The sequence below is a fragment of the Tetrao urogallus genome (assembly GCF_951394365.1).
Source record: "Tetrao urogallus genome assembly, chromosome: 14".
In the NCBI taxonomy this organism is placed as follows: Eukaryota; Metazoa; Chordata; class Aves; order Galliformes; family Phasianidae; genus Tetrao; species Tetrao urogallus.
This window is the reverse complement of record NC_136827.1, coordinates 14978232-15000088: the sequence shown is the minus strand read 5'-3', so window position 1 is coordinate 15000088 and position 21857 is coordinate 14978232.

The following is a 21857-nucleotide window of genomic DNA, read 5'->3' as shown; positions in this document are numbered from 1 at the left end:
CCCACAGCAGGTGATGCAGAGCTGGCAGTTGACTGATGGTGCTGGAAAACAAAAGTAGTGTGTGGAAGAAAAGGGCTCCTTTTCAGTTCTGTTTCCTGTGTCAGGCAAAAATGAATGACTAAATGCACCTTTCTCTGATGTTGTCCATCATGTAAATACTGGTGGGCAGAAGTCAATATGAACTTTAAGCATACCTGACACAGGTGGCTCATGCCTTTCAATGCTGAATGGCCACTGGCCAACAATTCACAGCGCAGCATAAAGGAATCCTTGTGGCAAGCAGCCTTCCCTCTGTTTATATTTGTTATGTCAGAATGAAGCTATTCATTGGGGCTGAGATGAAACTGCCCAGGTGAATAACTTCCTGAAACCCGGAGCTCCTGCAGGAGTGCGACCAAAATCAACTGCAAAATGAATGCGGCGTATGAGTGTGAAAGCTGGGGAAAAAGCACAGGAATTGGAGAGCCAGTGGAGGGCAGATGCAGCCCACAGAGGCTGCCCAGGATCTCTCTGCCCTGGCATCCTCACTGCTGTGCCTTTCCCAAGCATTGCTCGAGCTGAGCCATTGCCACAAGGGTTTCTATCTGGTGCTCTGGGCCGTGTTGTTCTGCCAATGGATCGACACCAACATGGACACGGATGGAAAGAAAAAATGAAATGGATGGATGATATCATATTTCCTGATTTTAGGAGTCAGTCTGTGTTTTGGTTTTTTTTTCTCCCAAAATCAGCAATCTAAAATAAAATGTGGGCCGTTCTCAGAGGCGTTCAACAGTGCTGCTTTTTTTCCTATGAAGCCATAGCAGCTTATCTCCAGGAAAAAGGGCATAAACCCCATCGGCTGTACTTCATACATCTGCAATGTAAATGCAAGCCTGTGTGTCATTTTTTCCTTCGGATGAAGGCTAACTTATTCCAATATATTTAATCAACATAAAAAATAGGTTGTGCTCTGTCCAAAAAAGATACGCAGCCTAAATATTTTGGTGTGTAGTCACCAAAATAACTGTAAGGGGAAATTTGCAAACAGTTTGGGTAGTTTCCTTTCAGCTTATGCATGGAGAAATCTTTACATACTATCAGAGCTGGGATTAATTTATCACCAAGCTCAGGAACTGTTCCCAATTGGAATTAGCCACACTAATGTCTGGAGCTGACAGGCACAGCTGCAGCAAGCTCGCTCATGTTTATTATTGCAGTTTTCCTCATCTTTTAACAGTTTGCACACTAATGGAAGAGCAGAAGCTAAAACTGCTCATCTTTGCTCTGCTATTGCAACAAGTCTATTCATACAATTAAACACCCACAGGGCTGACTTTTGAGCTCCTTTTGGCATCAGGAGTGGGAGAAGAAAATATCTGCACCTTCCTAAATCTTTTCTGAGTGCTCTTTCGGAAAATCTCTGAAAGATTGCATTCAGCATCACATTTCTGTGCTGCTCAATTCCTGTTTTAATGCCTGCTTTGGAAAATAGTGGTCTTTAGCAAAGGGCTGAGGATAGAAGCCTTTGTTGAATGGGAAACACAAGCAGAATTTTTTTAAAAAGGAAATCTGAATTTGGCTGGTATGCATTTCAGGTATTGTGAGTCTTAGAAAGAGGGTATTGCCTGAGGCAGCTGGCAGCAATGGGATATTATGGCACTAAACAATGTTTTATTTTCCTTGGTGTCTGTGCAGGATGCAAGTCATTCTGCCTCCAAAAAGGAAACGATCTGACAGCATGAAAATGTTATTTATTCAATAAGAAATTGTCATAGATCAAACTGACAGGTTATCAGCTAGTATGTGTTAAGCATTCCGTGGCCAAATCCAGACCTTGGGGCTTGCACAGGGGCTGCATCATGGCTGCAGGCAAGCCTGTGCAGAAGCAGCACGGGCACAGGGCCTTGTCTGTGCTGAAGGCTTTGCTGTGGCTTTGGGACTGTGTATCCCCCCCTCCTCCTTTTTTTTTTTTCCCCATGGAAAGATGGGAGCGGGACAAGCAAGAGGCTCTGACATCTGTCTCACCTGCCACAGAGCTGGGAGGCAGCCAGGACTTGCATCTGGACGAAGAACTTGGAAGCAGTTCCAGGTCCTGTATTTCAGGCAGCATAATAGGTCAGAAATGCGTTTCTATCCCCAAGTTCATTCCGAGCAGCGCATGCACGCTCATTCGGCTGGAGCACAGCCCGGTTACCTATCCGTTTATAGGAGAGCACGGCCAGGGCCACAGCAGCCGAGGAGCAGGTGGTGCTGGAGGCTGCCAAGATGTCGCGGTCCCACTGGGCTTGCAGCCCCTTACCCACCCACCAGTACCGTGAGCTGCCCCACGCCTGGCGGCGGTCCCAGCCCTGCTCCTGGCCGCCCTTCCTGGTCTCGTCCTCTGCAGCCTTCTGGGGTTCTGCAGGAGTGGTGGGGAAGAATGGAGTAGAAGAGGGGAAAACATCGCAGTAGGGGAATGAGGACCGCTCCATCCTCTGCGTGCTCCTCGCAGCCTTTCTCCCGGGGCTGTTTGCCATGTTTAATCCGTCACAACTTCACAAGGAAGACGTGCTGTCAGTCTGCCTTCGAATCGCTGCTGCTCCCCCAGGTGGGAAAAACCAGAACTAACGCGGAAGCAGCGCGCAGAGGCGATGCTCTCACCCAGCGCTCCCAGGGTTGACAAAACACTTCCCCACCTGCTCCTTCCACCGAACGCATCTTGTAGGGCTGCCTGGGCGTGCGTCTGAGCTGCTGATTCAGGCTGATGCTAGATTTGCTCACCGTTTTCCTTTGTGTATCACTGCGTCACCACCTGAGAAAACAACGAAATGAGAGTGCTCGTTTGGGAGACGGGGTGGGATAAAAGCTGTCACCTTTGCTTCACTATTTTGGTTCGTTTCAGACAGGTCATTGCAAATATGTGAGCAGGGTCAGATGGGGACAAATACGTGCAGGGTTCGGCTGTTGCTCTGTGCTCTGACAGGCAGACCTGCTCTGCCTGCTGTGGTGCCAGGCTTTCACCACCTTGGCTTTTCATGCTTGTCAGAGCCAGAAGCAAGGCACAACCAAATGAGCAAATGAGCAGGGGTTCTTGGTTCTTACATTCCTGCCTACCAGCATCACAAAGCTCTGGAGTGAATTTGCACTGCACCCCCCTGAGCTTTATCAGCAACGAGTGAACATCTCAACGCGCCATTCCCTCGGTGCCTGTTGGAGGGCAAGCCATGGGGATGGCTGCAGAGGTGGGACAGGAGCTGAGATACCTGGGGCAGGTGTGACTCTCCTGCCTCTGTGCTGTGCTGCACTGTGCCAGTTAAAGTCTAATCTGCTGCTGCTGTGCTGCATAGGTGGTGGAGGAAGGCTCTGGCCCTTCCCTTTCCTTCCACTTCTCTGCTGTTTTCCTGTAGCTGTTTTCATTTCAGCTGTATGCCAAGTTTGATTCTTCTAGGATTTTTCCAGTGACCTCTAAATCCCTTCACTGGACAATATGATGCACTGCTGTTCGGTACAATATCCTCTTGTCTGGTTTGCTGGCCCCAGACTTATTATTTTATGTTTCTGTACATTAAACTGCATTTTCCATTCACTGGCCAGGCAACCGGTGGATTCAAATCCCTCGGTCCTCGTTATTTGCTCCCTCTTCAGTTTTGTGCCCTCTACAAACTTGGATAGTTCGTGGAGGCATTTTCATTCAAGTCATTTGTAGTTATTACAAATGAGGGAAATCCCTCGGTGTTCTCATTTGTTAAACCTTTACAATACAGGATTACCTTTTCAAAGGAGGATGCAGGGGTTTAGCAGCACGACTAGTGGGTATTAATAGATACCTCCTGGCACAGATCCTCTGGAAGACACAGTTGCTGTCATGTAGAGTCTCCCCTTTGCACAGATGAAAGCAGTAAATCTGCATGAGGGCTCACGTCCTCAGCTAACATTGCTCTGGAGCATAAGATCAGTGAAAAATGGAGGAAAGAAAAGAGAATCCACGGGCTGCACAAGGCAATGTGGAGAACAGGACCTTCCGACTGTTTATGTGACCTGGTTGCGTGTATCACTATCAGCTTTTAGCCCTGCCTTTCGTCCCCCAGCAGCTATTTCCCTGTCTTGCAGCTGAAAAAAACCAATTGGCAGACCCAAAGGCTGCAAAGATAACCAGAACCACGAGTGCAATGTTCTGACCAGCAGCCCAGTGTCCTGCATCGCGCTATGGAGACAGCATGGATCAGGCTCAGGCTGATGGCTCATGGATTTTTACAGCCACCTCAGAACCACAAGAGGAAACAATGATGTCTCCCCATGAACCTTGCAGGTTTTATTAAATGTGTGTTTTGGTTCGAAGCCAAACCATGCTCAGTTGTTTTATCACTGTTTATTCCTGTCTTTCACAGTCTTTATCAGTTGCTCAAATCAGAGCTGCGAGCAGTGCGAGGGCTGAGTCACACAAATAGTACTTTTATCTCCAGTCAAATCTATAATCAGGCAACCAACCCCCCCATCTCGCTCCCAAGCCTCTTAAAGAAGAAGGGACTTCACAAAGGAAATTTGGTAATTATCCTCTCCATCCCCCAGATGTTGTTTTGGATGATGGATACCTGTGAATGCTTGAAAAGAGCTCAGAGCTGCTGTTTCCCTAATGGAAGACTTCTAGGAAAGTGAACTTTAACTTCTACACTTCCCTATGAAAAACAGATCCATGTTCGGTTTGATGCCATTTGCCTCAGGATGATCTCAGCTCTTAAAATATGATGGTTTTAGTTGGATTAAGAGCCTATATTGTTGCTGAAGAGAAAGAAGGGTGCCTCTTTAATTGCAGCTCAAATCTACCTAACAATTGCCACATGTTGAACAAGATTTAAGAGTTATTAAATATGAAAGCCACTATTGCTCCTCCACCGTGAGCAGCCTTTGTTTTATAAATCTGGAATGCACTAAGAAAGTAGGGGGAAAACATAAAAAACAAAACAAAACAAAAGACTGAAAAATCAAAATCAGAAGATTTGTTTTCTGTAAAGGCTGAAGTTCTTGCAATGCATTTCTTTCTGCAGCAGCATCTGTTGCTTTAATTGAAAATGACTCCTGGCAGATCTGCTCACCTTACTGCCATGAAAATTTTGTACAACTTCACGACAGTTGTAAGTTCCCTGCCATCTTTATCTGAGGTTATTTATAAGCAGAGGGTTGAGAGCTCGACCAGAGCCATGGTAAGCAAAGCTCCTCTGATTGGTGCTGAGTGTGGGAGCTGAGGCTGCTGCTCTGCTGCATGTGCCCTACAATGAATAGGGACATTTGCAACTATGCCATACTACAGATCTTGACTGTCCTCTTGGCTCCTTGCAGCAAGGTCTCTGGCTCAAGGGGGGTTAGGCTGGTTCAGTGTTAATGCCAATGTTTGAGTCACTTGGCTTTGCAAACATGAGGCCAGATCTAAGCCTAGGTACCATCCCCAGAGCAGGCATAAGCCAGCAGGTAGGGCAGATCCTGCCCCCTGCCAGCTCTGGAGGGAGGTTACGTAGAGGGATGCTCAGGTTCCTCACTGTCCCTAAGACGAATGTGGCTGTTCTGGGGAGCTCTCTATTAACTTTGCATCCTCCTGTGCTGTGAGCTACTGTTCTCTGTTTAGGATGCTGATCCCTGTGGTGGCTCATCAGGCTGGATGCCAGAACCCTCCCTGATGCTGGTCTGGAAGGACCTTCCAAGTGGAGCCACCCCTCCTTCTCCAGCTGTGCTCTAACAGGCTGGGTCATTCAAAGGACTTCTCGTGTCCTTGCTCATTACTGATGCTTTCACATCCTTCTCTCTTTTCAACTTAGGGATTCCTAGGGAGAGAAGAACTGTTGGGCTGTGGTGCCTTCCTGGGAGCAGCCAGCATGGTACTGAGATGTCAGCTGCAGTACCAAGAAACACATCTGCTCAACCAGCCAAGACCACCAGACACAACTTGTAGGAGGTGAGAGCAGACAAAATGTGGGTCAAGGGAATAAAAGTGTTTTTATAAAACATCTGTGATAATTTGTAGGAAGTTGATGCTCGGTCAGATGGAGAGATATAGCTACTGTATGCATGGGGGAAAAAAAATCAACAAAAAATCTTAACTGATTTTCAGAGGTTGATAATTAGTTGTGTTTTAAGATGTCAGCCTCCTACTCTCTTTCCATTGTTCCTGACAGCATTTCAGAGAGATCATTAAATTCTACAGTGGGATTTGGAGTCATGATACCAAAGTTTTCATACAACACATTATCATTATTATTATTACTGTTATTATTATTCTTATTATTTAGGGCTCTATTGAGCAATCTTGGCATCTAAATAGAACACTGTAATTCAGGGTAGAAGCCACTGCAGATCTTTGCTGCCTGGCAGAACTAAGCCAAATCTCTCAGGTTACACAGGAAAAGCAATTTTCATTTTCCCTCCTGCTCAGCAAAGTAAAATTCAGCTCCTAATTTTCAGCAAAGAAATTGCAATGGTTGGATTTTTAGCATCTGATTGCAGACCCACACTGTAAATCTGGAGATGCCTACCGAGCTGGGAACCCAGTTTCCTCTTTGGCCAGATGAGGAAAAAGGGAGAGCAATCAGCTTTCAACCATGTTTTTTAAACTTCCCTTTCCCTATGGACATCAGAAGCCATTTGTTTCTCCCGAGGAACTTGTGCTGTCTCAGCATTGCCCCCTGAGGCATCCGTTTGAGCACTACTGCAGGTGTTCACCAGTCTCCAACCAGTCCTTGCCTCCCTTTTGGTGCCAAACGTCTTGTTTTTGCCTCCCTTTTGGTGCCACCTGCTTGTGAAGCTGAGTCCTTGTTGATGGGATGGAAATTTCTAGAGGCTCTTAGAGATGCAAATCTTTTTTCTGCTGCCCGCAATCTCCCCAGTAAATTATAATTTGTGCTTGCAAGCCAAAATGAAACCCCTACATTCTTACAGTAGGCGTAAGTGTTGTTTGGAGTTTGGGACTGTAGTTGGGATTCCCAGGTTCTGCCAGTTCTGCCATGGTGTTTCCTGGCAGAGTAGACGAAGGCTGATCATGATATTTAAAAATTTCCTTGACCAACAGGAAGAATTTTCAGAACAAAACCAAACCTTTCTTCTCTTATCCATCCCCATGACAAAGCTGGGAATCTGGAAGAAAGATTTTTTGACTATTCCCCACTGGAGAAAGAACAATTTGGGCATTCAGTAAATAAATCAGTTTTCTTGAACTTTCATTTTTGTAGCTCCATCCTTTTCCCTAATATTAAAATAGTTCTTCTATATATGTATATATATATATTTGCACTAATAATTGTGTGAACAGAGAATTGGCACTGCTGCTTCCTTTTCTTCTTCTTCCTTTTCTTTGTTAACTTTTAAACTTTTCTTTATTATTAGATTCCAACTTCCAGCTGACCCTTGAATAATTGGTTTTGTTGCAAGGGTTATTTGAGGTCTAAATGAGCCCAATGACATCTGTTTAATTTTAGATGCCTGGAAAATGCTCTAAAATTAATGAAATCCGAATGTATGATAAACCAATACAACAATTTTATTTATTAAAAAGATGGCCAAAAATAATTCTAAACATTTCAAGAAAGCAAAAGAGGTGAATGGGATTTGTCAGTGTTTAAGTTGTACTTATTATATTACATTTCAGTGAAATGCCCTCTTGACCTTCCACAGTTTGGTCGATTTCCTCGTCAGGCTCCTTCCAGCTAATTTGCTTTGACATAAACAGACAGAAAAGAACTCAAGAATCAAATGCAGCCGTTCAATATCTGGGGTCTCTGTGCTGATTATAGCCAGATACAAATAAGAATGAATGGAACTTGCTAAAGACAGGACCATGTTATTAATTCTTCGTGAATATTTGGATGGTCATGGGAAATGTGTGAAGCCACACACAAATCTCAAATGTGTCACAAAATGTAGTCTGAGTGCTCATTCCTTTTAAAAATGTGTGGTTAAAATGCACAGTTTGTTGTTTTCCTCTTCAGTACGGTTTAGTTCACCCTCTGGGCTGCAGAAATGTTACGTGGTTCAAGTGAATAATTATACCATGAATGAGGAAAGATGATCTATCCATTTTATGCATTCAGTTTGCTGCATTTCTTCCTTTTATCCAGGGGAATTACACATATATCACGGATCAGCCAGGACACAATTTCTACTGACATCTGTAAGATTCTCAGTGCAACTGGTGCTGGAGTTCTCTTTGACCAGCGTCTCTTGTGTGGCTTAAAACACTCCAAAAGAAATGCAATCTACAATTTGTAAGAATATTTATGCACACATGTGATCTGTAGGTAAATAAACCAGATTAATATATTTTTCTACAGTACTTTCCGCAGAATCATAGAATCATCAAGGTTGGAAAAAAACCTTTAAGTTATCCAGTCCAACCATCATTTGAAGACATTATGTAGATATTTGAAGACAACACTCCTCTTAAATGGAAGCTGCAGGCAATACTTTCATGAGCCTCCAAGATTTTCTGCAGGCATAGCCAGAATCCACCCTGGTGTCTGTGAAATCTCTCATGTTCTTGAGAAGCAGTGATTGACTGTTAGCAGTAAATTAGGATAAAGCTGACAAATATAGGAAAGATTGTTGGAATGATGGTGATCAACATCATTCTGGAAACTGATTGTGTTTGCTATACTTATATCTGATAACAAAGTAAAACTATTTAACCATAGTTTATTGGGCATTTCTCTGTAGTACAGGTGCTGAGCTCCAGATAACTGCGTTACGTGGCTCAGTGCTTAACCTTATCATTGAGTCATTTTTAGCTCAGTTGACAGAAGGATCACTGGTGTAGCTGTAATTGGAGTTTACAATGTTTGCAAGTATTAGGTGACTTGTAGCTTAATGCCATAACTATAGGGACAATAAATTACATGGTCATTAGAGGGCTTTAGCTATTCATATAGTATTAAGCATAAGGAGGACAGTAACATTGCTCTAATAACACATAAAACATTTATTCCAATTAAAACCATAATAGGATAGACTTGGCATTATATTACAGCCTCTCGTGAATTTCACTGCTGAGAAATTATTACGGTTAAAACCCTGGTTTCAAAGACTTGCACACAGGGATAATAAATTCTCACCAGCAGGTTTAGATGGAAGCACTGCGCCCCGTGGAGGAAGATTGTGTTGTAAAGCTGTGAAAATTCAGCTAGTGAGCCACAGTTTGGTGGGCTGAGTTTCTTGCTTCCCTTCTGCTCCACATTGGAATCCCCAAACTAATTGAGGCTTACTTAAAAGAAATTGAGTAAATAGAAAGTAGTCAAAAATGATATTTGGAAGCTTTTATCTTCTCAAAGCAGTTCTGTCACTGTACACGACTGTGTGTTTTACTATGATCTTGAGAGACTTCTTTGAAGGGCTGTTGAAACCATCTTATTTTTAAATCCAAATCTGTATTCTGTCCCTGATACATGCATTGTTTCTCTTCCCAAAAGGCAGATCCAAAGAGAAGAGTCAGAGGTGGACTTTGGTTGAGGAACAGCTCCATGGAGTATATTCCTTGTTGTTAAAATACAAAGTTTTACCTCTTTTTTCAGTCTCCACTGACGTCCCCAAGGACAGCACACAGCTGCTACGTGTGTGCATTCAGACCTCACAGCTTGTTAAATTCATTATCCCAAGGGTATGTTTCACTTCTGTTTGAAGGTTTTGAGTCCTATGAAACTCAATCATTTGCTTCACTGCAAAGAAATAGCTATGTGCTTATATGACCTTCCAGAAGAAGGCTGTTGGTCAGAACACCCCCCCCTTCTTTACTTGAGATTAGGCCTTCTTGTTTGTTCATCAGTCACTTCATCCTTGTAAAGCTGTAAGAGATATGGAGCTGTTTGGAAGACAAACTAAACTGTGCTTCCTTGGTCAGTTCTTCACCCCCTCTCTCCCTGCCCATCCTGCAATAACCTCCTTAAGTCTCGGTTGTTAAAATGGCTATAAACTTGCTTTGGGAGATTATGGCTTTGCATCAGTCATACAAAGATTATTTGAAGTGTGGTTAACATGGACTAGGAGCTATCTCCCCAAGCTGTTTCACAACGAGCAAAACAACTAAAGACCTCATTCCACATCATTAGGAGATTAGAAAGGAAAGTTGAATGGGTCTCTAGGGGAAGAAAAATGAACACCTTTTAGAAAACAAGAATGTTTCTTGAAACACAGTTGCTGGAATGATTAAGAGTTGGGTTGGTCGTTTTTCTTCAGGCATATGCAGCACTGAAAAGAGAGTTTGCAATGCTGAAGCCACTATCAAACTGAAGAGAGAATCAGGAGTCCTGAAGAGAGAATCAGGAGCGCTCCTTTTCCTTATAGTGAACTACAGCTTATAGTGGATCACAAAACTATTTTCTGAGAAGGACGAACTGTGTATTGTTATAAGGGAGTTCCTCTCCTCTTCCCTCAGTGCCATCTGGGTTCTCAACCTTCTTCTTCAGAGTGAGTTCTGTTTCACAGAGTAAACCATTTGAGGGGGTTTGTTGTCTCTTCTCCACTCACAGCCTCCCGTGGGAGCCTCCAACATGAAACACACCCACTGCAAGCTCCCAAGCTCAATGAAGGAAGAGGCCTCCGCTCTTGCTTCCTCCCTCAACTCAGGGTTTCGTATCCCAGCAGCTCTGGATGAAGCCCAGCTTGCTGACACTGAGGACATTTCTCCTTCATTTGGAAATGGAAACATGGGGCAGCTGTTCTTCATGCCTCTGCAAGCACCAGCCTGTGCAGTAAGAAATATTTTTCTTACCCTATTGAGGACTTGGATGAGCAATGTGGCCAGATAACACCAATTTATTGTGAGTTATATCCCTCTGCCACATAACACCATTGTGGAACTTCCTCCTCCCCCAGATTTGGGAGGTGAAGTTCAATCTGCTCTGCTCTTCTGTAAAAAAGGTTCTGGTATATAATGAAAATAAACACAGAATAGTCTACAGTGCACAGGCCAAAGATCTTATAGTTGCTGTAGGAAACATACACAACTATCTTCCAATGGAAACAGTGTGATGTCTTCTTGCATGTCCAGAAATTTTTCATCCTGTCATAACATTATAGTCTCTCCACTCCTCTTCATAAGCCCTTCATCCTTCTTTGCTAATGGTTTACAATATAGAACAATTTAACTGTATATATTGATGTAAATCATGTCACCTTCTCTGTGAATTATATAAAATAATTCATACTGAAGAACTCATGGAAGGGTTTCTAAAGCTGCTATTAATCTGCTCTTTTCCATTACCCTGGGCAAGAATAAAAGCCAGATACAAATTTTGCTCTTTCCCTCAGAAAGAAAAAATGCAGTTATTTAATAACTGAAACTAGTAGTTTCACTTATTCCTAAATTAGACAATTCAAGCTCCGAGGAAAGTTTGTTAGCCCAGACCTTCACCACTGAAATCAGTGGAACTGCAGACAACAGAGAGCATAGTTTCTGTTTGTTTATAGAGTGCAGCTAGTCAGTAACACCAAAATCATTCCAGATAAAAGCAGCTTCTTATCAACGTCTTGACTTTCCTGGTCAGAAAATCATTTTATGTCATATGAAGTGTGATAATCTGTTTGTGCCTGTACACTTTAAAATTGCTGTAGCCTGAACCACGTTGCGTTTCATTCCTTGCTCCAGGCTAGCTAAGCTGTACTAAAAACGTGAAATGCTTTGGGTATCTTAGACTCCAGATTGTTGTCACTATGTACAGATCTACCACCCTTGGGGTGGCCATACTGACTGGTATTAGCTTTCCAGTTGCTGTAATAAACACCCATGAGCCAGGAAAAGAAAGGAGAATGCATGGCTTGTAGAAGCTGTATTACAGGGAGTGGGGAGTCCTTGTCCTGTGCTCAGCCCTCTGCTCATCTGGGTACAGAAGGTTTGGGTTGGCACTGTGGGCTGGTCAAGATGATCCGCTTTCCTCAACCCACACTGCGGATACAAGCAGGAATGACCCTGCAGATTTCCCAGGCTGAAAAGAAATAATTTTGTAACCTTACATCCTTGCAGTTATTTGGAATGTTTCCAGTCTTCTTTTGAAAGAGTCGTATTTTATTCAATTTGTATTTTCTCAACATCTGGTTGCAAACACTAGCCCACAAGGTTGGGTGATTTGCACTTAAGACATGATATTGAAATGCAGGCACTTAAGAAAGTATTGGGCATTTAAATGGCCCAATTTAAGTATATGAAATAAGACTTTCATAAGTTTTTTTCTCAACCTCACCACCCAAAAGTGAGATTTTAGGTACCCATTTAGGTGGCCACATCTGAGAAACTGGCACTCAAAACATGTACACGCTCATTAGGTATGCAATTATGGTCACCTAATTGTGGTATTCCACACAGGGGCAATTGCTTGGATTTCCTGTGGGGGAAAATGAGCATATGTCTGCTATGGAACAGGAGAACATTCAAACTGTGTGCAGCTGTACTTGTACGTACAAAATGCATGGAAAATCCTTGATGTGGGGCATCTCTGTTAAAACCAGAAAGGAACAGCCTCAGAAATTCAGGTATTAGGAGTTAATATTAAAATAGCACAACTTTTGAAATCCCTCCTTGTACTGTCACTTTAAATGTTTTATTGATTAAGGCCTAGATTACTTAACCTAAAGCCCTATATTTATATTTAGCCAAGGTAAGTTATGAGTCACGAGTAATCCTTTTGATCCAGAGGTTGCCATGGGTCACCAGAGAAATGAGTTGAGTTATAATATCCTAGCAAACTAGCTGTGTGTACAGAAGAATAAATTAAATAAACTCTCCTTTAGAAAGTCTCAGTGATACCATGCTCTGTTTCTGTTTAACCAGAAAATGTTGTGTTTGTTTTCTTTTCTCCCCCATCTAAAACCAAAATATATTTGTGATGACAGATGCAAATATGGTCACTGATGTTTGTGGCCAGCTGAATTGTCTTTTTAGTAAGAGTGTCAGCACTTTGCTCCTGAGCAGAGAACCGGAGCCTTTAAAAACACATGTGAATAAATTTGACTCAGGTGACTTATTTGTGCTAAACTCAGAGTTGAAGCTGTGTTACTCAGGTGTGTTTGCATCTGTCCAGTCAGGTCTGCTGTCTACCACAACAGCCATTCAAAGTTGATATTCGTAATATTCAGAACCTGTGAAGTATGTGAAATACAAGCGTGGGTTTAAGTGCTCCCCTATGTTTGCAGTCTAATTCTAGCTGCAGTGCAGTAAGTTATTTCAGTTCTTAGGCAAGCCAAACCTGCAGACCCCAATGAGAATGAAATTTCTCTCTTTTTCTTTTTTTTTTTTTTTAATATAGTCTTTGACCCTTTGTTAAACAAGGTGGTGAGTGTGCACAACTCCCCTTCGAATCCCACAGGTCTGTTTTCGCATTAGCATCCCTGCTTCCCAGGGATTGCTTGTGTCAGTATGAGATGCAGAGGGAACCCTCAAGGACTATCAGTGTGCTGTGTGTTTGCACACTCACTTTGTGTCCGCATGGCTGAACTGTGAACACATAGCAGCAGGAGAGGACTGAGGTCATTGCACACTCAGGGGAAGGATGCAGAGTTACCCTGGCACTCTGAATGAGGTTGCACTTGCAGGTTCTCCCTGAACACACAGGAAATTTTGTCTAATCCTGGCTTACTGGCAGATATTCAGTTCCAGAGCAGGCATAACCGAAGTCATAGGTCTGAACTCACTTTGAAATGAAACTGGCCTCATAAAATAGCAGAGGCTTTTGCTTTGTTTACTTTCTTTGGTGTGGTTTATTTTTAAAATATATGCATATTTCTAAGAAGTATCTCGAACATTTATTTTTATCATGGAAATGGAATGCTTCCTGGCTTTTCTGAGTGTCTTAGTGTAAGCTGACCAAATTAATGTCAGCAGTTACATACAAAAATCACGTAGGAGAGATTGAAAGCGATGTGGCTTCCCATCCAAATCAGGTAAGAAAGTTGAATGTCCAGAGACCATGGAGAACTTCGCTTGGTTCGGCTCTTTTGACAAAGTTTAGAAACCTGCTGGGCAGGACACTGAACTCTGCAGAGCTTCCTCAAAGTATGAGGCTCTTGATAGTTGTCAGAAAACAGAAGATGATTCCCAGATGTTCAACCATGGATTACTAAGGAAAGCAAATAGAGGGAGCAACTTTTAAGGACCTAAACAAAAAATGTCTGGTCTGGCTTAGGTTCCTAACTTGCTAAGAGGGTGAGTGTCTGCTCATATCCAAGTAAGTGTGGGAGCCTCAGGGCTGCAAAATCATTAAATTAAAAACTCGCTGTGAGCTGGGACTACAGATCACATGCAAGCATGGCAGCTGGCTGTGCACTACTTGTCTTCTTTTAATAGGCACTCAAATATTTCAGCCGAAAAAACAGATTCATTAAAAAATCTGCATCCCAAGATCTGTGGGAGACTGGAGTCTCTCATGGACCATTGAAACAGTGTTGGTCTCAGGGTTTTTTGAAGCACTTCCGTTTTTTATTTATTTGCTGTTCCATCTGTACAAAAATCTGGTTGTGCAATTTACTGGGTTTAGTTGCTCTTGATCTTAAAGCATAACTCAGTGGAAGATTTGACCTTAAGACATTTCCTGTTTCATAAGTTGTCTAAAATAAGAGGGTAATAAACAAAGGAGTAATTTAGTATCCCTGTTCAACAAATAGTTCCATATTGATGGAACCATATTGGTTCCAGTATCCAGTGATGGAGTGACCATTTGCTCCTCCTTCTTCTCATTTGCCAGCAATGTTTTTTCTGTTATGTCCACAGGAAACTGGGTGTTAGCTTTAGCCAAAAGTAAAATTAGTCTGGCAAAAGTATCCTGTACTTTTCACCTTTGTGTTTAGCTGAGCAGCCCCTCTATTTCTCTCAATAACTTCTATTTCCTTTTGCATTATTTTGTTTCTCTGTATTTGGTGCCCAAGTAGAGTGTCTGAGATGAAAACATAAAGAAAGGAAATGAACTGATATTACAAACTCAGAAAACTTACTGCTTAGATACTTCAGTGAAAACTATCCAAAAACTGAATTCCTGTCTTGCAACGTTCAGTTTTACAGGTTAATAGTCTGTCACTTGCTTGAGCACACAGGAACTCATTGGCAATTCATCATTCTGCCTTAGTTCCTTTCATTGAATAGGGAGGTCCTGGCTGACCTTTGCACAGGTTTAACGTTTTCCCTTCACACCTTCAAGGCTGAGGAGTTTGACTGACATCAATAATTAATTTTTGAACAAATACAACACACCTTTTCCTATAGTTCCTCTCAAAGATATGAGTCGTTATGCATCGCAGCAAGAAGCATGTTATAGAGGGGAGAGTCCAAAGGACGCTGGTGAGTACTGAAGTACAAGACTCAGCCTGTCTTGGTGCAATTGTTAATGCTGTGTCTCACCTCTGCTGTTCTGTCACGTCCTTCTGGATGCTACATTCAAGGCAGAAAAGTATTTGTGTGCACTGACTACAAAGGACAGGTGGCACCAGCTGCTCCAAAGAGCTCAAATTGGCTGCTTTGGACACATGTGATAAACATGATGGGCAGTTCAGGAAGCAGAGTCACTTCAAGTGACTGGGTATCTAGGAAAGCTTTCCAGGTGGTGTAGGTAAGATATAAGGCAACAAAATGAAAGAAAATCCTATCTGCATAGACAGCCTGATGTGTACTGGGCACTCACAGGGAGGTGGGGAAAAGCTAAGATGATCCATTGAAACTCAATGTTTGGCTCTCCTGCATGCTGACAATTGCTCATCTAAAGTTTATTGATTTGAACTTGTCTCAAACGGAGCTTTTAAATCTTAGAGCTTGAAAATAATATGGCAAAGTAATATGTCACTTTTTTTTTTTTTGTATTAGTTTGGTATTTTTTATTACTAACCCTGTTCCTAGCAAGGACAATTAAACCAGACAGCCTGGCTAGTTATAACCATTATTATTTACGTTGTGTCTACAAGTTTCAACTTAAGAGCCTTCCATTCCTGTTCACTAAGAATAAATAAAGTACCCCCCATAATCTGTGTGAGCAACTGCCCCCAGTTGTTCCATCTTGCAGGGGCCTGTGACCTGAACTCTAAACCATGATGGCCGTGGCTTGCCATTGAAGGAGACAGATTTGGGGAAAAGGGAGGAATCTGGAGAACAGGTGCTCTTGTCAGTATCCCTTGCCTTTGAGGGAAGCACAGCTTACAATGCAATTTGTATTGCAACATAAATCATGGCTGCCTCAAGCCCAATGTAATTCCTCTGGTGCAGTCTGCAGTTCATATGATACGTGGGGCTGAGGGTCAGTGGTGCAACAGATGCTGGAGAAGAAACTAGTGGACAAATGATTGCCTTCATGGCCTCCAGCCTCCAAAAAAAAGCATCAGACAAGGACAGTTTTCTGACTGTAGCAAATCCTCAACAGAATATGGGCAAAGAGCAAAATTTTGAAAAGGTTTTAGGGTACTACAGTTATAGAAGGAGGTACACAGATGCTTTGGAATAGCCCATTCAGATTTTTACCTGCACCTTGAGAAACTGATAAGAAAAAGAAAAGACAAAATGGAGGAAACCTGTGATGAATTAGGTCAGCCTTTTCTTTTATTTTTGCAAGATGGAAGAGATTTTGTTTGGTTTTGGACATATGGCAATGGACCTTTTACATACAGAAAGTGAACATGACTGTACTTAGATTTGTAAGAGCGTTTCTGAGCGTGTAGCATGGGTTCTTCAGGGAGATGTTCAGTAAATTATGTTGCAGGTGGCTATTCCAGTCTCTGCATTCAGGAAATGAGAGGCTTTCTAGCTAGAGCCTGCATGGAAGTCTCTGGGAAGAACTCTACAGTCAAGTCTGGTGAGGAGATCTGGGCTGTTGCTGGTATTACGTTGTTAAGGGCAGCTTTATGTGCATGGAATCTCCTAATGACATGGCCTTTCTGGGAGAAACTCAAACGCAAGGGCTGTGGCTAGTTAACAATGACTGGTGTTATTTTGTTTCTTAAGAATATAATTCCAGAAGCTTTTGTAGGAAACTGAGAAGTAGCCACTACTTCTCTGGATAAGAGTGGATATTTGATCTGAAGCAGCTGATAAAATAATTGAATGTTCTTATAAAATAAATTCCTGCTTCTGAAGAAGCTGTAGAAAATGGATTTTTCGCAGCTTCAACAGTCTTAGAGAAAGAATCCAGAGGACAGAGGTGGGACATGTTTCTCATCTAGTCATGCCCTTATGTAATGTTCTTGTCACAATACCCACAAAAACTGGCGGTCACCTGACACTGAAACAGATGTCATTGTTCTTCAGCCAAACTCAACTTCTATCACCACTTCTGTTGTGTGTTTGGGATGGACCACAAACAAAAAAGAAAGTCTGGGACAAGTTCAGACCTTTATTACACGTACCACAAAGAGGCACTAGAACGGAAAGCTCTGCTGAACTTTGGGGAGCCAGAAGTCCTGGAAGCTTGTAGGCAGAGCTGTAGGTAGCTTTCCTTTTTACTGGGACTTGGAAAATTCATTAGGCCTGAAAATTGCCAGATCTACTCTGAAAGAAAAGGAGAAGGGTCATGTAAAGTCTGGAGAAAATTCAAATCACTTTGCTTTTTTTTTTTTCTTTTTGATTTGCAGATAGTGAGAAATTGACCTCAGCTTCCAATTGTAAAATGTTGTCTAATAATAAAGCTAGGTGGAGCTGACCCATGCAGGGAGATACAGTGATGAAGTGCTGCGCTTGGGCAGTTTCCACTGGCAGAGATCTTCTGGAAGCCAGACTGGATTTTAAAGCTCCCCACAGGAACAAAGCTGGCCACCAGCACTCATTCTGTTCTGCTTCTTCATCAGTATTAATCCATACATGCTACAGCACCCCTGTTATTTATAGTTGACCTATATTCAAAAGCTCATTATGACTGTGCACCAGAAAGATGCAGAAGGCAACCTGTAGGACACCTAAGCCGGAGGGATGTGCAGTGTGTGTATCTAAAGGGAGAGTATGGAGCAGGTTGATAATGAGCTCCAAAAGCCAGGATTTGCTGGCCACTGATTAACAAAATGAGAAACTGAGGTAGTGTGCAATTATGAGGATTAAGCTCACAACTTCTCCCCAGCTCCTGAGAGAGTGATTTGTTCAACTGACCTTTTGTGGGGTTGGGCTGGAAAGATATAAATTAGCTCATAATGCAAGAATATTTTTGTTTAATAAAACAGCCCCCAAATTTGTTTGGAGTTCCCAGGCTTCTCAGGAGAGAAAGAGAGAGAGCTATTATGTTCTACAAAAACAATGACATTTTAGCCTTTGTATTTACTCTTCCCCATAAAAAATCTACAGTTGGCCAAGGTATGTATGACAGCAATGCTTGGCACTTCTACCACGCATTCCGCATGGCCTTCCAAACAACCAAATGCATGAAGAAGCACTTCATTCACCAGTTACTGCTCCAAGCTCCCCTGCAGTAAAACAGGTTACCTAAAAGCCTTGCTGATAAATAATCCCTGTTACCCTAAAGAAGGATGGAAACATAGATGGAAAGGAACAGCAGTCTATTCAAAGGCCTGGAAGTAAAAACCTTAAGGGAGAGGTGTGGGATATCTGAAGCCATTCCCCCTTTGCCGCTCACCCCGGCTCCTCCAAGACAAAGCACACACAGGTTTTGGGGCAGACACTATTCACGAGGCACTAGGCAGAGATTAGCTACTGTATTCCTCATCCCCATTAATTTAGACGCTATGTGGTATTTCAGAATCCCTACTTCTGGTTCCCAGCTCGTTTTGCAGTTCCTGAGAAGTAGATAGCTACAATCTGGCTGGAAAGGATAAAAAAGAAAGGGCTGTTTTATACCCAGCTATAATGGGTATAAATGAGATGGTCCTCAACCAAGATATGGGCTCCCCATTTCAGCTGGCTTGCTAGATCAGGGATGGCAAAGAGGAGACAGAGAGAAGCCGTATGGAGAGTTGTTTCAGTAGCTGTGTGATGGGGAATCCATTTGCATTTTGAGCAGAACCAGCATCACGCAGAGATGAGCTTCAGCTGAAGCCCATCCTGAGGTGGGCCTGCAGCCTGCCCCCTCCTCTGGGCTCTGCCTCATCCTGCAAGCTGATTTTTTTTTGTCCCCTTTGTCCTGGTTTTTGGGTTGTTTCTGCATGTCAGCATTTGGTCCTTGTCCTGTGGAGGAAATGTTGCTACTGCTTTCCTCTTCCATGCCATCCCCTCTCCTGGTGTGCAAGCCCTGGGCTGTTAACAGGCAATGGCTTCTTTGGGAGGCATGGGAAAGCTGAGGAGAAACAGCCTGTTGATAGGTCACTAAAATATGCCTTTTCCTTTGAAAACCTCCCAGTGTGGTTTGCTTCAGTACCAAGCAATTTAATTGTTGGATGTATTTAAGAAATATTAAACTCTGCCTTTTTTTTTTTTCTTTTTCATGTTCAAAGGGAAAGAGTCTGTATCGGTACAATACATTTTTAAAAGCCTTTTAAAAGTTCTCTTTGGCAACACCTCTTTGAAGTCTAATCCAATTTGCAATATATGTCTTCCAAGCTAATCCCAATTTTTTCAAGACAACCAGTAATGCTTTCCAAAGAATAACATGAGTGCAAGGCACAATGTAGTTAAGTCTCCTGATAAGGGGACAATTCTGCTGTTATTTACAACAGCATACATCCACAGTTGCTCCTCCAGTGGATTTGCCCTGTGGGATCTGCCCCATGGAATCCGATTTAATTCTCACTTTTGCTGGCCTCATTCTGTATTTACAACTCAAATTAAGATTTAGATTTAAAATGCTAATTGTTAATAAGGCAGAAGTTTTCTTTAAGAAGGCTCCAGGAAAAGAATTCTGGTTAGTGTTCATTGCAGAACTTTATAGCTTTCCTTAGGATCTCTCTAGACCTTCCACATGCCTTTCCTAAATACCTTTCTACACAGTCTCAGCAGTACTATGATTGACCTCCAAAGGACCTGTTTTTCTGATACAAAGGAAGGCACCAATTAAAAAATGGTGGAAAGATCTCTAAGTGGAATGAAAAGTACATCATAGGAAATGAACTCCTGGGTTGTACTACCAGTCTTCAAATGTCATATGCAGAAATCTGCCTAAGACTGGCAAGACAGAATCCCGTGGCTCAGAACCAAAGCTGGAAAAAGCAAAACAGGACCAAAGAGGTAAGATTTTAAATGTTGTGCAAGTTATTATTGGAACAGTTTCCTAAGGGATATGGTTGAGTCTCCATCACTTGACTGGTTTCAGTGCATGTGACATTTTTTCTCACACAACCTCCTTCTCCAACTAATCTTCCAGAGAACTCCAGTTCTCTGTTCCACAGGGATAACATCATCTGCCTCAGCATCTCAGGTACCAACACCATTTTTGTTCAGCCTAACTGAATGACTAGCATAATTACATCGCACAGGGATTGTTCTCTCAGCCTGCATTGGGCTTAATGTGGACTGCTTCTACAAGGACTTTTGTGCCCCAAAACTTCTCTGTTGTTTTGAAAGAATATTTGGTGGAATGAAAAAATGTTTACTCACAGGCAATATATTTTCAAAGAAAATCTTTTGAAAAAAAACATGCAATAATTAAGTCGTGTTGTTGAGTCTGGTGAAGAAATAACTGCCTTGAGTGAATAGAAGGATGGCCCCATTGCTGTTGTGTTCCTTAGGGCCTTCAAAATGGGCAGCTTTTCACTCTGTGTTGGTACTTGTCTGCCAGACTGAAGGTCATTCAAGTGAAGTTTCTCCCAAAGCACCTTAAGCACTGAACAACATCACTGCTTCTCTGCCATCAGAAAAACATCTAGGCAAGATGGGTGTCTGGTTCAAGGTGTTTCGCATTTGGTTTCTGTGCTTTGCATTCCTGGATGGTGGATGCAGTAGTGTGTAATACTCGCGAGCCAGCTATTCTGAGCCATAATGGCTTTCCAGGACTTTCATTATGTGACCCAGGTGTTCTACATTACAACTCATTTTTCATTCACACTGCAGTAAGAAGACAGGGCTGTCCTGCTTATTATTGTCTTTTTTTTTTATTTAACAAATCATCTCTATTTGCTGTACACCGATGGCTCATTTGCACCATGAATGGTATGATATGTCAGGTAATATGACCCAACAGATTTACTGCTCAATTGGCAACATTAGATCACCCTGAGACATCAGCCAAGATCCTATGACATCCAGAATAGATTAGGTAGATTGCTATTGCAGATACAATATATTTCTACAGTGTTTTTCTCTGGGCTCATTTGGACATGGTTAAGTGTGTCTGGCTATGTAACATAAATCTATTCCCAGCTGCATTTATTTAGCTTGCAACATGTATGTGCTGTTTGTGTGTGCATTATATCTGTGTGTACACAAGTGGCCGTGTCTTCGTGTATATGCGTACATGTAAACATATCTATTTATTTATCACTAAAATGTTTTTCTTTTCAAGAGTCTCTCACATACCACAGCATCTATTCCATTTTACTGATTTAAAAGATGCACCTACTGAAAATAGCTCATTTTCATTCACTCCCTTCCCTGAAAGGTGTGCTATTGGTGTACAATGGTAACAAAAAGTAATAAATGTGACTGTTTATGTGATTGAGACATGAATGATAAAATGTAGTATAGCCTTTACAAACTGAACTTAGTGATGTTTGGAGCAGATAAAGTACTGGTCGTTATTTTCCTTCAGAAAATGCAATGAAAACAAAATTTCCATTAACACCAACTTGTTGGCAGGAACTAACATATAAAATTTGTATTTTTCAGTGCTAGGTTTCACTGTCCAGGTTTTCCTTTTCTAATGAAAAGGCAAGATTTTTATCAGAAGGAAAACACTGTCCATGAATTTCCTCTAATTGGAACAACAACTTTCCACAGCAAAGCAGACTGGATCTTATTCTGTTTTCTCAAAGCAAGGCCTAGCTGTGTGGTTTTCTGGCTTCAGACAGTAATTCCGGAGCTG